The sequence below is a fragment of the Leptidea sinapis genome, chromosome 33 (assembly GCF_905404315.1).
Source record: "Leptidea sinapis chromosome 33, ilLepSina1.1, whole genome shotgun sequence".
NCBI lineage: Eukaryota > Metazoa > Arthropoda > Insecta > Lepidoptera > Pieridae > Leptidea > Leptidea sinapis.
In genome coordinates, this window is record NC_066297.1 from 3,005,699 (window position 1) to 3,023,327 (window position 17,629).

The following is a 17,629-nucleotide window of genomic DNA, read 5'->3' on the forward strand; positions in this document are numbered from 1 at the left end:
TTTGATTCTGTGTTTTATTTAGTGTAATGACTTTGATTATTGATTCTGTGATTAGGTTCATTGCTGCTGGATTGGATAAAATTAAATTAATGATGTCTTGTGTGTTCTCTGTCTTATTGAGTGATGGAAAGTTTGTTGGATGTTTAAATAAATCTGATAATGGTGTTTTACTTTTATTTTTACTATCCAATATCTTTTTTTGTTTTATAGGGCATTGACCTGATACTGCAAGATGGTTACCTTTACAGTGCACACATACTGCTTTGTCAATAGGTATAGTACATTCTTTATATGAATGATTTTCAGTGCAGATTGAGCAACGCTGAGCATTCTTACAGAATTTAGCCAAGTGGTCAAACCTAAGGCATCGGAAACACTGCTTAACTGGCGGCACATAAGGTCGCACTGGTAGACGCCACATCTTTAAGTGAACGTAATCTGGGAGTGAAGTAGATGACGCAAAGGTAATAATGACTGCCTGTGTAGGTTGTAATATAAAACCACTATCTGATTTGTTTTTTTTCATTATACGCCGAACAGAAATATTTTTTTTTGTACTTGACAAAGATTTGAAAATTTTTTTGTTGGACATATCAATGGGTACGGAGGAAATCACTGCAGACAATTCAGTGGCACCAGCTGGGATGGACGCCTTAATATTTTGTTCCCTTAAAAATGTCGTGTTGTCTAGGAATGTATTAGCCAAATTGGGTCGTTCAAACACTACTCCTATCTTATATTTGTTGAGTTTCTTAAGATATTTAATGCCTTTAATGAAACGCGATAAGTAGCTACTAAGAGTAAGCATGTCACGACTACTGTGGCTGTTCAGTGACACTCTTTATGAAGACTATAAATTCATGACCGGCACCTGCGTCTTCCGGATATCGGCGACAATAGTCGGCCACCCTGTATGGCAAATAAAAGTTCTCGTGATCTTCCAAAACTGTACGCGAATCTGAGTATTCGCTACATTCAGAAGTGGAATCTAAAATAGACTCACCTTTATCTCGTTCCGGCTTGGTTTTTTTCCGCCTTTTCGACATCTCTTAGCACAAACCTAAATCACTAAATATATAGACTTTTACTTATACTAAACAAATTAAATGATAAACATATACAAATACTTAGATACTTTTCAAAAATATGAGGATGATATACAATATAATAGAAATATTTAATTTTATAGTTAAAAAGACCGCCCTAAGCAACCACGAGTTCCCGCGCTTTTTCTAAATCAAAGAGAATAAAGCACACTGCACCAAAGAGAATTTAAACACTATGTGTACTGCACAGAGTAATGTACCTCAATCATGATTCAAGGCTCAAAGACAAATGCAGTCAGACACAGAAATGCACAGAACACTATTATTCTAACGAATGGTCAAATGTTTTCATTTTGAAGTGAAGTTTCTTTAGAATCGTTGTGATTTGAAACTCGATGAAACGAAAAAGCGAGACGATAGATAAGCGATAGATTCTCGAGGGATAGATAGAACGAATTTGATATCATATTTGAAATCCATGATAGCCGCCGCGCATAATTATGATTTCAACAATATGGATATCGTATCCGAGGTTTTTGAGGGTGTAGAGAACGAATTTGAGATCATTTTTGAAATCCAAGATGGCCGCCACGCAAAATTATGATTACAACAATATTAATATCATATTCGAGGTTCGCGAGACTGCAGAGAACGAATTTGGGATCATTTTTTAAATCCAAGATGGCCGCCGTGCAACATCTATGGATATCGTATCCAAGATTCTCGGGGGTGCAGAGAACGAATTTGGGAACATTTTTTTAAATCCAAGATGGCCAGCGCGCAAAGGTATGATTTCCACAATATGGATATCGTATTCGAGGTTCTCGAGAGTGCAGAGAACGGATTATGGATCATTTTTTAAATCCAAGATGGCCGGAACGCAAATTATGATTTCAACAATATGTACATCGTAGCCGAGGTTCTCGAGGGTGTAGAGAACGAATTTGGGATCATTTTTTAAATCCGAGATGGCCACTTCGCAAAATTATTTTTGGGCCTATACGTATGCGTGGTGTAATGATAACCCTAATGCCAAACAACTAAAAGGCATCTTTCGGAAATTGTTGTGCCATATGGAATTAAAATCGTTGAAATCAAGAAACTGAATGAACTCGAACACGGAACACTAGAAAACGTCAGTACTTTGAAGTGTTTTTCCTCACTGCATAATATTAATACAACTACTCCATCTTCACGGACTGATGTTGCAAATGAGAATGAAAGCGAGGGTTATATTATAAATAACTCAGAAGAAAATGGAGGCATAATGTCTCGTTTACTAGATCATAACTGGGCTTGTGAATATATATATAGCAAATAGTTGGATATAAATAGTTTTGTGGTGAGATCTCGTTGTCACCATTTTAATTGCATGGGTTGCATCAACTTGTTAATTGTGAATAGTAAGTTTGGGTACCACAAATTAGTAAGCTCACGAGATGAAGCTTGTTAGATAAGCTGCTGAGCTTCTGCTGAGATTAGTTGCAAAAAAAAATATGTGTGAAATGAAGAGAAGTGTGTAAGAAGAAGAGTGTGTGAAGAGAAATACTCATTGAAAAGCATTGAAAAAATAAACAGTCGCTCCATGTAAACTGTATATTTATAAATACTACATTGTGCCTACGTATAATATCTTTTACGAATGTAAGCAAAAATCACTATTCAAATTGGCACATAGAAACAAATCGACATTCGATATGGTACATAGTTTTAATTAGTAAACAATCATATATTCTGTCGCCAGTCGCCATCCTAACATAGCACTGTATTGACGTCGCAACAATGTAGTAATAATTGTAAATTATATTACAATATATTTATCTCAATTGTCTTTCATTCCTCCAACCACATGATAGGCAAAACATAAAAAAAGAATTAGGATTATTGAAAACAATATAAATTTCATCATTTTTAATACTTTTAGAGGAGTATTTTTAATCAGGGTACGAGAGATTGAGATGGATATAGAGTATCAGGATATATGTAAGGTTTACTTAATTTCACCAAGCTGAAAAATTGCTTAATAATTTTAATGTAAACAATTATATTACATATAATACAAATTCTTCTAAATAAATTAATTTATCTTATTATGTTCGTAAAATGTTGAGCTCGTGAGAAGAACGCACCAGAAACTCAGCGGCCACTATTTTCAATCAAATAGAGTATCTTACAATGGCTGTAACATACATAACAAATTAGTTTTTAAGGTGCTGCATCCAATGTTTCTTTATAAGCTGTCGGCTTTATAATAACTCCTTTAATCATATTGATATATTTTGTAACTCCATAAATAAATTAAAAAGATACCTTAAAATCAAAAACAAAAGTAATAAATTTAAATAAGTAACATACTTTCCTATAAGATATTATAGTATCTATACATATTTTATATACTTTATAAAATTCACCTTCTTACACGTAAAAACTTTATGTATATAAATGCGCCATAACCTGTATATAACACAGGGAACTAAAGGTTAATATTAACTCATAGTTATTAAGATAGTTGTATGAAACTGTTTGTTCCTTATATAAATAAATAAATATATGAGTTGTGTTTAAATAGAAGTTATTTCATAAAAAATAATTAATAATTAACTGATTAATTAGTCTAATTAGATGTATATTCTTTTACAACATGATCCCAGAAAAAGTACAAAAGTCCTGCATCTGCACTGACCAACATATATTAAGTCAGCTCCTTTTAGCAGAGAATCACGCGCACACAGTTATTTTTATTTATCTTTTTTTAATATTTGTTACCTTATTTTATTTAGTATTCTAAGATTTTAATTAATATTGTAAATTGTTGTTTTTTTGTCTGTGTTTTTTTATTGCTAATAAAGTGTTTCTAATAGAAATGTGTTCCAAAATTCAATAGAATTCTTAATAAACATTTATGTAGTAAAGGTTACTTAAATGTAAATGACTTTCTTAATGATACCACAGATTGGGAATAGAGCGACCGCCCTCAGGTCATTTATAAGTTTATGAAAAAAAGACTGCTGAGTTTGTTGCGCCCGTTCTTCTCAGATCTGAGGCCTAAATTTACGAATGGGTGGTATTTTTTATGACAGTTACGGACGAGGCGACCTAAACGTTCAGTTGATGGTAATTGATACGCCCTGCCCATTACAATGCAGTACTGCTCAGAATTCTTGAGAAACCCAAAAATTCTGAGTGGCACTAAAATTGCGCTCGTCACCTTGAGAATTACAATTTTAAGTCTCATTTGCCCAGTAATTTCACTAGCTACTGGGCCCTTCAGACCGTAACACAATAATACTTACACATTACTGCTTCACGGCTGAAATTGGCGCCGATCTTGATACCCATAATAAGCCGGCATCCTGTGCAAGGGAGCCCCCCCCATTGGTAGTTTTTGACGTTCAATAAGTGATTTTTAAATTTTTCTTTGACTCATAATATATAGTTTGAATAAGTTGGAGTACTGTTACTATGTTCTCCATAAGTATATATTACGTGTGAGTTATTATTTAATTCTAAGGCTTGTCTGTTATTGTGTCCACGACTGTGACATTGCATAGCATTAATGCCGAACCTTCGCTCACTGTAATAACTTTCAATTTCGTTTATGGAATGGCTGTAAGTGGGTCATCCATTTCGGTTTTTTGAGTTATTTTGAAATTGTTACCGTACTTTATGAAAGGTTTGGTTACAATCCCTTTGACAGGTTTTGTTGCTTTCGTTAATCTTTTATAGCAATTCTTATGCAATGTTGTTTTGGTCTCGTTTACGATGCAGGTACTCGGTGATATTATGTTTATTTTTATTGAAATAATACAGATGTTTGTAAACATTGATATTTTTAATGTTACACAAGCGTTTTGTCGTAGTAACTTGGGTTTTTGGAACAGTAGGTACAGACCATACAAATATGAATATAAAATAATACAAAAATACTTCATTTCGTAGGTAAATTACATTAGTTATACTTTAAATATGTAATTTTTTGATACAACAGATCATTCGGAAGGCAGATTTCATTGCAGTTGCCAAGAGCGTGCAAAAAACTCTTAGGTTGTTTCTTTCCAAACAGATTGTTACAAATTTTTATTTATCTATAATTACAATTATCAACTCTAAAACAGACAGGTTACAAGGTTCGAGTTTCAACCGAGCAGCTCAGTTCCAAGGGTTATTTAGATCCAAATATTCAGATATGTTATAACTTATAGTACACTTTTGTATACGACTATTTATTCACAACTGATTTATATTCGTTTAAAGGAAAGATGTGTACGTCAATAGGACAACAGAAATGTTATAACTGCTAATTCAGCGGGACTACTGGCACGTACCTATGCTTGCAACGCTACAGATATTGAGGGAGTTTGCGCAGCAATGGTGTGCAAAATGGACGCAATAATAAAGAATTAAACAGTTAAAATATGATCGCCATACATTTTACTAGCTGACATGACAGACGTTATTCTGTTCATAATAAAAAAATACTTAAAATCTAAGCCAACGAATTTATACCTGTCGCCATACAGGTCACTTATAGACAATCAGGGATTAATGGAATAATCCTTGGAACAACGCATAAATATTGTGTATTTCGGTATATAAGGCAAGAACTCTTTAAATATCCAAGACAGACGATATCCAAGATCTTTCATATTCCTTATTGCAGAACAATATTGGACTCAACGCTCCCATCGTCAGACTTTGTAGATAATACATCGACATTAATTCGAAATTTTCAGAAATCGATATTTTCAATGATAATTCAAAAAAAAATCTGGAAATTCTCGCACATCATGCTTAAACTCTGACGTACTTTTTCCAAGTAGTATGTACCTATATCCTCTTCATTATAATATGCTCACAGAATACCCTTATTTATTTATGGTGTGTGTGGATGATGCACCTACTGTACTCAATAACTTTTGTATTAATTTACATTTACTTTTTTGACTTACTCGTGCAAGACATTGACTATTTGACGTTTGATTGTGTCTGTTGCATCATTTGACATTTTACATATTATGTTGTAATTTGAAATGATTTGTAAATCGATGTACTTAAATGTAAATCTTGATATAAAAGAGTGGCAATGAGTTTCTTGCTACTTCTTCTCATTAGCTCAACCCTTTACGAAGTAGCGGTAGATTCAATAAGAATTTATTTTTATTTTTTTTTGACATTCATAAGTATCATTTCCGTGACCTACGTGAATAAACTGATTTTAATTTGATTTGATTTTGATATGAAACCATATAAATTATATCCTTACTTTATATAAATTTAGTAGTTAGACATTTTTGGCTGTATAAATCACACTGTTACCATTGAATGATCTGTTCATTTTTTGTGATGGAAGTCCAGAAGCGCTCAAAGAATTAAGGAATTCAACTGACAACTAGTTGGTAACGTCATCTTCCTCCATTCCACTTGGTTGATCTATATATTTTTCTGAGAACTATATGTAGTGTCCCTTTTATTGAAGTGTTTGAACTAAACAATACAGAATTTAGTGCTAATATTACAATAATATCTCGATTTTTTATTAGACTTTGAAAAGCCAGAAGGTAGAGTTGAGTTTTTTACACGGTTGTGATATTATGTTTAGTATGTATGGATATATGTACCAATTTATTATGTCATCATCATTTCAGCCAGCAGACGTCCATTGCTGGACAAAGTCCTAGGAATACTGGACTAAAATTAAGAAATGACATGTCGTGCTCACTCTTTGCTTCAGGTGAAAATGACGTCCCTCACACACAATTCCGTGGCCGTCTGGAGGGCAAAGCTAAATTGGCTTTGAAAAGGCTGGGCGTCATTAATAGAGCACGGCAATACTTCAAGCCGGCCCACATTCTGGCACTCTACAAAGCGCAGGTCCGGCCACACATGGAGTACTGCTGTCATCAATGGTCTGGCGCACCTCAGCATCTGATCGATCCATTTGACCGCGTGCAAAGCAGAGCAGCTCGAATTGTCGGGGACCCAGTGCTCTGTGAACGGCTGGATCACTTGGCGTTGCGTAGAGACGTCACTTCATTGTGTCTTCTACAGCATTTATCACGGGGAGCGTTCCGAAGAGCTATTTAACCTGATTCCTGCCGCCGAATTCCACCTTCGCACGACACGCCACAAATTAGGATATCATCCCAACCATCTGGATGTGTGGCGGTGCTCTACAGTGCGGTTTTCAAAGAGCTTTCTTCCTCGTACTACTAGGCTGTGGAATGAGCTTCCTTGTGCGGTGTTTCGGGGACGATACGACATGGGTAATTTCAAAAAAAGCGCGTACACCTTCCTTAAAGGCCGGCAACGCTCTTGTGATTCCTCTGGTTGCAAGAGAATGTGGGCGGCGGTGATCACTTAACACCAGGTTCGTACGCTCGTTTGTCCTCCTATTCCATAAAAAAAACAATTGACTGAATATGAAATACGCTATGTTGGACCATGTTTATGTAATGTTATTACTTTCTCGCGCGAACCCGTCAGAGTTATAGGATTTATAAATTTTATAATACATGTCAAATTTGACTAAATTAGGTGCATAAGTTGTTGTGTACTAAGCTATATACGTTTCCAAAGGTTTTTAAGCATCCCACGGTAATTTTCCATGATGAAAAATATCTAAAATTTTGACCGGCGATATAAAGTACGACCATGCAAAATTTTATTTAAATCGGTCTAACAGTTTCAAATATTAGCCCGTATAAACAGATAAACAAACAAACAGACAGAGAAACAAAAAAATCTCTTTCTCTTCTTACACGGTCCACCTCACTCGGTTTTCAGCATTTTCTATGTGCAACCCCCTCAGTTACCTTTCATTCGACCTCTACAGTTTTTTTATATGACAATAAGGGACGAGACTAGGAGGACGTTCAGCTGACGCGCTGCCCATTACAATGAAGTGCTCAGGATTCTTGAAAAACCCAAAAGTCCTGAGCGGCACCACAATTGCGCTCGTCTCCGTGAGACATAAGATGTTAAGTCGCTTTTCCCCAATAATTTCACTAGCTATGGCACCCTTCAGACTAAAACACAATAATGCTTACACATTACTGCTTCACGACAGAAATAGGCGCCGCCGTTGTGGTACCCATAATCAAGCCGGCATTCTGTGCAAAGGAGTTTTACTGGCTTACTATAAGTAGATATTGATAGTTGCAGTTCGCTCGTTAAATTGAACATGACAATCAGATATTATATTAGAATAAACATGAAGTACTTGGACGGTTTTAACAATAGTTTGTTCGAAGTAATTCACATAATTAGCCGCTCATATTGTAACACAATAGAGAAACCAACAAAATCAAGGTTAGGGTTTCGAAATATTATATAAGCAAGGTGAAGCTATTTTGTTATTATTTTTATGTTTTTAAAGTTCTTTTTGCCAAGCACTCTTCCGCTTCTTTCTTATCTTTATAGAGATAGTCGCTTCATTACCTTACTAAGTAACTCGGGACCTGGCTCGAATGACAGTTCGAAGAAGTACAGTCAGCAAGAAAAACTCAACAAAAGCGGTTTAAATCAAGTAGACCAGTAGAAATAGAATTTTATTTATTTTTAATCCTATTTTCTTTGTAAGGCTTAGGGTTACTGTATAAAATCACAAAATGCTCTCAGATCCAGGTGGAATTCGTAAAAAAAAGTTTTTGGCCGATATCTCAGAAACTATGCACTTATTATTGTATTATTTTACAAAATAAAATTTTCTATTTCATTTCTTGTAAACTTGTTTCTTAAACTTACTTTTAATTTATGGCCCATTTAATTTCTTATATCTCGACTGATAACTCTTAAAATATTGGATTAATAAAAAAATCCATCCATCCATTTTAATAGATAAGTTTATTCTGCACAACTTTTTTTCTAATAGGACTTTTTGAGTTATAGGACGTCTAATACAATGTTACAAATTCAAAAAACTAATTAAAAAAATATCCCGATTGTTTATGTCCTTAAAATTTAATAGTTCATCTACTTACCCTAATAGTATTGAACTTTTTTATATTTTATTGTATTTAATATTGTGGACAACTAAAAAATATTTCTAGTAACTTTAATTAATTAATTTATGTTCAGATGCTGAATAAAATGTAGGAAAACCAGATTAACAGTATAATAATGAATAATAATCAACGGGTGTTCAGAGTGTTAAGTTGCTAACGCTACTAATAGGACGACGGCGGGGTGGGGAACGCGGTGAGGGAGAAGGGTCGCTCCTCGACTCAGGTCCCGAGTTAAGTTGACCGAACGATACGACACATTGGGTGCCCTGCAAAAAGCGCGTCACTTTCCTAAAATGCCGGCAGCGCTCCTGTGATTCCGGTGTTGCGGAGATTATGGGCGACGGTGATCACTTAACATCAGGTGACCCGTATGTCCCGTTTGTCCTTCTATTCCATAAAAAATATATTATTAACATGAAGTAAGTGCTTGAATAAAACTGCATTCAGATCTGTGGTCCTCCTATTTAAAAAAAATGTTCGATCGCATGAAAAAATGTTTAAAATGTAAAGGAATTTATTTTGAAAAGCAATAAACATAATATTTTGATTATAACATGTTGTTTTTTTAATTTACGCAAAACTTTTAGTGTGACCTACTAATAATATAATTTTGTAATAACACAATTGACACACGATTATGAACTGTACAAATCATTATAAATTTCACAGTACAGAAATATGTATGTGGGAATTCCCCGTGTTATATAGCTAACGTCGTACGTCGTACATTGAAATAGTGTTATATGAAAACGCGTTATAAGGGGTTTTACTGTATAGAAAATATGTACAATGCTATTTGCACTCCGCCTAAGCGAAGAGTTAAGGTAGTGCTTTACTCTCGACATGTCAAAACAAGCAGCTTTCTAGAAACTGTAATTATTGTTTTTTTTTTATTTATGTCGTAGGTTATATCTTTTAAATTATGTAACTTGATTTATTGAAATTAATAAAATACAAAATACTTACTGTTGATGTGTCATCCCAGTGTCCTTTTTATTTCTTGTAGTATAATACTACAAATACTACTTTTAGAAAGTTTTACTAGCAACCCGGCATTTTAGTTTCAATTATTAGCAAAGCCTAACAGAACATGTGGCACGTCAATGTCATACATTGTTCGAGACTGGCGCGATAAGCCCTCTTGGGCGTAATATTAGTTACCGACTACGCGTGCGGTGTCTAGTTGGATCGTAGCGGAGACCAATCCTTGATCTAAGTTCACATGTATACTGACAGATAATAATGATGGACTTTGCAATTTTAGATATGTTTTTTTGTCATGACATGACTGATGACTTATCTTGATGACTTGTCACTTGGATCTCCTTAACTCTACTCAAATTTTCATTTATTTAAATCAAATTTTGAATTAAAAATACCACCCGCTTTGACGGTAGTGTGACATCATCTAATGCCTTCAGAGAAAACAAGACTGTGAAAACGAGTGCATCTACGTAATTGTGTACACATTCACAAATAATCAATTTTATTGTGAAAAATGAGATTATGAGTTTTATAATATTTTAAACTGAAATTTTTGGTTGTTGTTAAGAACTGTGATGTGAGCATGGCTAATGATAATTTAGATCAGACACATTTGGCTGGTAGCTGCTGCACCAATCGAAACCTTAACCAAATCCTAGCTCGAACAGCCAATCAGGAACAAGCTGCTATTGGCTGTAAAAAGGCATTTATTTTCTCAAATTGATTCCTTTAGAATTCTTAGTCATTTTGAATATACTAGATACTACAACCGCTTCGGAAACAAATGGAGTTCCGAGAGAAAAAAGCGGCGCATAAAACTCTCGCAGCAACCTTTTCTTTTTGCGCTCTTTTTAATAAAAATATAGAATACTGTACTGTCATTTCTATTGCTATAAAATAATCATAATCTAGTCCCAGGTCAATCTAGTCGGATCACTTAGATATTCAGCTGTGGAGTAGTAAGATTTACGTCAGAGCCATTTTTTAATAAATCATTTAAATTTATTTATAGATAATCCCTGAACAGTGGCTGGGACTTTATTATAAAAGTGTACATTTACCCTTAAAGCTATTATGTATCTTATGAAGTCTATTAGAATTAGTTACAAGAAATCCCTTATTTCTAGTGATATAATAATGAAAATCACTATTAAGAGCAGAAAGATGACGATTTTTGCGAAAGTAATTAAATTTTCATAAATGTACTGACAATGAACAGTCATAATATTTATTTGCTGTATTGGCTTTAAAATATAAATAAACTACTTTCTACTTTTAAGATGTCAAAACTTAACTCTTTTTACTTTGAATTATTTACCTTAGGTTTTATTCAGTGTTATTAACTTCTTTAAGATTATTAAATAATTATATTAAAGCTTAATAATCTAACACACGCTTTTATGCGTTTATAGAAGTTGGCAATTTTTAACAAATGTTTGAAATACTACTTCGAATTATAATTTCAGAAATTAATATACTGTTGTATCATAAACTACAATATCTGGACGACCGAGCCTTGCTCGGATTTTTAAGAATGTACAAAACTTGAAAAAAAAAATACTATAGGACATCTGGATTCGAACCAGGGTCTTCTGCTTTCCAGATCACCCAATGTCCCATCTGAGCTATTATAGTCTTGTGTATATAATATATATATATATATATAAAACACGGATAAATTACATTTTTTAATATTGAAACCTAGCTAGGTCGAATTCTCGCCCCCGAAACTACCTGTATACTAAATTTTATTAAAATCGTTGGAGCCGTTTCCGAGATTCAGAATATATATATGAAGAATTGCTCATTTAAAGATATTAGATTAAAACACATATATTATGTGTCTATATTCGCAATTCTAAAATCTTTAAGTGTGACTCTTGAAACTTTTAAGATCTCACTATAAGCTAGCGAGGCGAGACGAAATTACTTTCGAAGGGCACTTCTAATGGCCTATTCATGGCTCGACTTCTTACAAAATCGATAGTTGGCAATCTCCAAGAAATTCTTTGAGATCAATGACGGTCTTTACATATAGACAAAACACGTTGTATATAAACAAAGCCGAGATATAGAACATGCCACAAATCATAATAAGCTCATATATCTACTGCTTTATATAGATAAAAAGATAGATAAAAATGCAGCAATGTATAGACATTGCTGCATTTACTCCAGTTGTTCAAAATATTCTTGGTGAATAAGGAGCAATATAAAACATTTATTCGGTACAGGTTTGATTCGGACAGTGATAGTTGACTCACGACTAAGGAGAAAAGTGTACTTACATTGTCGTTAAGCACACTTTTGTAGTTACAATATCAGACTGCGAATGATATGTCTTTATCTATGTATAGAAAGTCATTGTTTTAGATAAAAAAATAATTGGCATTTGTAGAGTCTGCCGATAGAAGTGAAAACTTAGAACTTTTAGTATTAAATTTTGGAATTTCATAATTGTTTAAAACAGTTTGACATTATGATTGCTTTTTTGCTTAAACGCTTCAAACATATCTGTTGGCTAGGAATTAGATCGGCTCCTTGCCAGTACCTACTTACGTAGTAGCTACGGACCCTCCAGTACTTAAATTATTAATTTCAATTTATGGTTAAAACTTACTTTCAATAATATATTAATCAAACATACATACTAATCCAGCAATGCATAGTATATACACATTGAACTTTTAAGTAAATCCATTCGATTTCACTTATAAGATATACACAGCACTAATGTTGCGCAATACGTCAACTGTATAACTACAGATATACTGTTATATACCAAGATCGGTGGCAGACCACAGCCCTGGTTCGGTCATGATGCGTCAGTTGAACCAGCATCTGACTGTAAAAAAAACAGGCGTCTCGAACATGGGTTGCGGCGCTGGGCTCAAAGGATCCAAATTCCGAACTGCAAAGATCTTAAGAGGAAATACAACCGTGCCCACAGATTCTTTAAGCGGCAAATCGCTTGTGCGAAATTGAAGCACGTTGTCAAAATCGGCGAGCTGATTTGCAGTTACTTGATTGGAACACGTAAGTTCTGGTCGTTGTCGAAAGCTGCTCTTGGTAACTTCAACCAGCCGTCCCTGCTGCCGTTGCACATGAGGAATGACACCTTGGCTCATTGGCAAAAGAGAAAGCCGATCTACTTTGCGCTTTTTTTGCCTCCAACTCGACTCTTGACGACAACAGAAAAACACCGCCGACCACCCCGCGGTATCAGAGCTCTATGCTATGTACAGTTCAGACAGAAAACTGTTTGGCGAGCTCTGTTTTCGTTGGACGTCAGGAAGTCGAGCGGGTCGGATGGCATTTATCCAATCGCACGATTTATCGATTATCCAATAGAACGTGTGCCCCTGAGCTGACGCCGGTGCGAACGCATTTATTCCGGCACTCTTATTCAAAAGGCGTAGTCCCTGACTCATGGAAGACAGCCCTTGTCCATCCGATCCAAAAGAAAGGATTCAGTTCGGATCTGGCAAACTACAAGCCTATTGCTATTACCTCCCAGCTCTCCAATATCATGGAGAGCATAATTAACCGCCAGCTCTATATCTAGAAGGTCACCAGTTGATCAGCAGCTTGCGTTAGCGTGGATATAGCGAAGGCCTTTGATCGTGCACACGGCCCTTCTCTCAAAACTTCCATTATTTGGGCTTCCCGAGAGCTTATGCAAGTGGACCTCCAGCTTCCACACTGGGTGCAGTATACAAGTAGTTGTCGATGGTTATTGCTCAAACCCGAAGCCCGTGAACGCTGGAGTTCCCCAAGGCTGTGTGCTATCTCCAACACTGTTTAAAAAAACCCCATTTGTCGTATCGCCTCGCCTTGTATCTGAATACTGGTAATCTCGTAATCTCGAGCGATTGCCAATACCATGGCCATCTGGAGGGCAGAGACAATCCCCACCATCTGGATGTGTGGCGCACCTCCACAGAGCGGTTTTCAAGAAACTTTCCTCCACTTACGACCAAGCTGTGGAATGAGCTTCCTTGTGCGGTGTTACCAGGACGGTACTACATGGGTAACTTCAAAAAAGCGCGTACACTTTTTTAAGAATGCGGCTGTGATTCCTCTGGTATTGCAAGAGAATGTGGGTGGCGGTGATCACTTAACATAAGGTTACCCGTGCGCCCGTTTGTCTTTCATAGAAAAAGTAAGTAGTTAACTGTCTCCAAGTTCTATTTAGAAATAACATATAATATATGGCTGTCCAAAGATCGAAAATTGCATGTTAGACTTAACATGTCATATCTTAAAGTGGCTTGTCACTTTGTAGTGTAATTGTAGTGGCGCTCATAATTTTAGACTCAATCAAGAATCCTGAGCGCAACTTCATTCCAATGGGTAGGGCGTAAAAAATATTCTTATAACAGCAATACGCGGCTATAGCGGTTCACGAGATACAACCGGACAGACACACAAACGGACAGAGAAACTGACAACTGAGTCTTATTAATAGGTTTCCCATTGTTACCTCATGGGTACACAACACTCTTGAATATAAAATGATAATAAATAATATTTAAGATCAATAAACTTGATTCTAATAAGTAGATTAATAAATAAATTCTTATTTTGCAAATTTAAAAATGGAATAGTTATTATAAAAATATTCTACGAAGTATGAACGAGATCTTACAAACAAACATACATACAGGTGAAGCTAATAAAAAGCGTGTAAAAATAGCTTTCCGTTTTATTTTTAGACTAGACTAGACTGCATTGGGTGTCTCTGTTAATGTCATTGCCAACGGAATTCACCCTTGCCCTATCGCCACGCATGCGCTAAAGAAAATTAGCACGCGCAAAATGGCCACCTACTCCTTACATAAACAACCGCGTTTTTCTAATGCAGTCATTAAACTGATTGTTTAGAAATTCTATGACTCTATTAATATCTCTATTGCAATTGACCTTAAGGCTGATTGTAAGGCCGCTTACGTCCAGTTTAAAAAGACCTTCGCGATAATAGAGTCGCGTAGAACGTTTGGGGTTAAGTGCGCTTTTGGAGGTCATCGTTCGTTGGTCTCAGCTGTTTTCGAAAATCGAATTCGTCTCGAATTTTTCAGTGCTCTAGTTCAGTTTGACGTCAGCGTTCGATTAGTTCGGACGTGCTTGTTAAATTTCAACTATGTAATGGTGAGTGCGTGTACATCTATGTTATAGTGGATTATAGAAGTAGTAGTGTTTTTATTTGGAATGTGTCCAAGTGCATCGTGTATAGTCTATGTTGTGTAGTTGATATTGTCTTCAATGCATGCAAAATCAATAAACCACGTGGTGCAACAACGTTTGTGGACAACCCAATCAGTACAAATAAGTAATTGTAGATTATTTATGTTGTAATACAATAAAACGTACGTATTAAGAAAGTATTTACGTGATAACAATCGTGACGAATAAGCCATAACTTATTTAAGTATTCATTTCAATAATAATATAATTTAAAATACTTAGGAGAGATATTTTATAGTAGAGTAAAGTAATATTTCCAGTTTCGCAATGCATACTTTGACTTTCAGATAACTACAATTTCATAATATTTGTTCACAATATAAAACATAAAAATCATTTGTAAAATCTCAGCAATATATTGAAAATAATGATAGATATATATATTATTAATCTATCATTTAATTTGAAGGTATTTTGTCACTATACTAAAAATACACTAAAAAAATAGTTTTATTAATTTTTCGTAATATATTGAAGTAAGAACCGTAACGAATAACTCAGTTCTAAATAGCTCTTGATTTATTTACTTAAAGAAAATATAAAATACTGGGTTTATTAAAAGTAGGTATTTATTTATCAGCATGACTGTCATCCTGTTATGAGATTTTTATTCATCAACATAATCTGATATAATATTTGCTATAATATGTTATATCGGAATTCTGTTGTTTTTTTTTCAATATCAAAGGAGGCCAACGTGCATGGGGATCACCTGATGTGAAGAGATGATGTGAGACCCGACGCCCATGGTCATTTTCAATACCGTAAGGTCGAAACATTCATTGCCGTGGATGTGAGAGTATGTTGATGAGTCTATGAGAATGGCAGGAGAATCCTTTCAATATCACAAGGTTCTATTCTTGGACCGCTCTTTTTCCTAATATGCATTATCTTCCTAACCTAACATAACCTAAACATGTACTTATGTTTGCATATAACACTTCTCGCACATTTACAGTGAAAAAAAACCAGATTACTTATGACGGCGTAAACAAGATCGTATACTAGTTTAGCGGCATTAACCTATTGTCAAATGGCAAGAAAACTTGATATAATATAGAGTTACCGCAACAATTGTCAAAAATGTAGTTGCGAGTGTTTTTTTAAGTAGAGAGGTCCTAAAACTGGTGGAATCTACTATATTTCTCGGTATTATTTTTGATCACATATCACTTTATTCGTTAAGGTCAAAAATTATACTTATAAATGTCAAAAGTTATTAATTATCTTGGAGTGAAACCTTCTTTAGCGGCGTTGAGCACATTTCTTGGCATGGATATAAAATTTTAAACTCGCGTCAGGATCAGTGTCCTGATCGAGAATTCGTAAGACAGTCGTTGAAATTACGGATGAAAGTTAATATTTCAGAGAGATAAACTTTTTAATGTGAAATAATTGTAATAGTTCTGCAGTGCTAAATTTCTTAAGTAATATAAATTATCACCTTTTGTTCGATAGCGCAATAAATGAATATTGTACTTAATCATAAATAAAGGGATTGTTGCGAAATTATTGACTAACCATTACAAAATATTCAAAAATGTACAAGTTTTCCCTTCTGCCTGCACTCCCGGAGTGCAACCCGTTTTTTATTTTTTTATTTATTTATATGAGAAATTTTACAAAACAAGTAACTAAATGGAAAAGTATTGTTAATAAACAGCGTGGTTAAGATTACTATAACATAAATGACTTGATAGCACAGCACATTTGGGTACGGGGGAGCGCCCTGGGGCAATTAATATGTTTAACGTTGAATAAAACTTGATTTAAGAAATATCATTTTGAGTAAAAATATTTAAATTTATCCATTTGAATTTGAATTATTTTACAGATGAAATCTTAGCTAAGTTACTTAGTTGTACTAATATTGTATTATATTCTCCTTGGAGGTCAGGCGGACTTGTAACCAGCTAAAAATTATATGTCGAATTTTACGAGGAGACGTTGATGCTCCAGATCTTCATGAGCATTTGTGTCGTGTATGTGTCCCTAAATTCAATAATCCTCGTCCACGAAAAATAAAATTAATAAAAGACGCTTCATCGCACCGTTGCCCAAGCCATACCGCGGCACCTATACAAAATGCTCAATGGGATCCATTCAATGACGGATGGACTTCCCTAGTTTCTGAATTACTAAGTTTTCTTTTATGGAATGGAATAGGAGGTCAAACGAGCGTACGGATGACCTGGTGTTAAGTGATCACCGCCGCCCACATTCTCTTGCAACACCAGAGGAATCACAAGAGCGTTGCCGGCCTTTAATAAGGTACGCGGAGAGCATTGAAATTGTATAATTAATTCAATTATTCTATAATATTCGTTTTTGTTCATAATTTTTCCTTTTTGT

At 34.8% G+C, this 17,629-nt stretch overlaps 1 protein-coding gene across 3 annotated transcripts in view; it reads left to right on the top strand.

The window, feature by feature from the left end:
* Positions 1-15,018: 15,018 nt before the first annotated feature.
* Positions 15,019-17,629, top strand: part of LOC126974777 (solute carrier family 41 member 1-like) — a 133,679-nt gene continuing 131,068 nt past the window's right edge. The window contains exon 1 of one of the 3 annotated variants that reach the window (XM_050822450.1): positions 15,019-15,181. The gene's annotated coding sequence lies outside the window, so the exon portion shown is untranslated. Of the gene's footprint in view, positions 15,182-15,333; positions 15,400-17,629 lie in introns of those variants that run through there. The other 2 variants (XM_050822448.1, XM_050822451.1) reach the window with 2 other exon arrangements.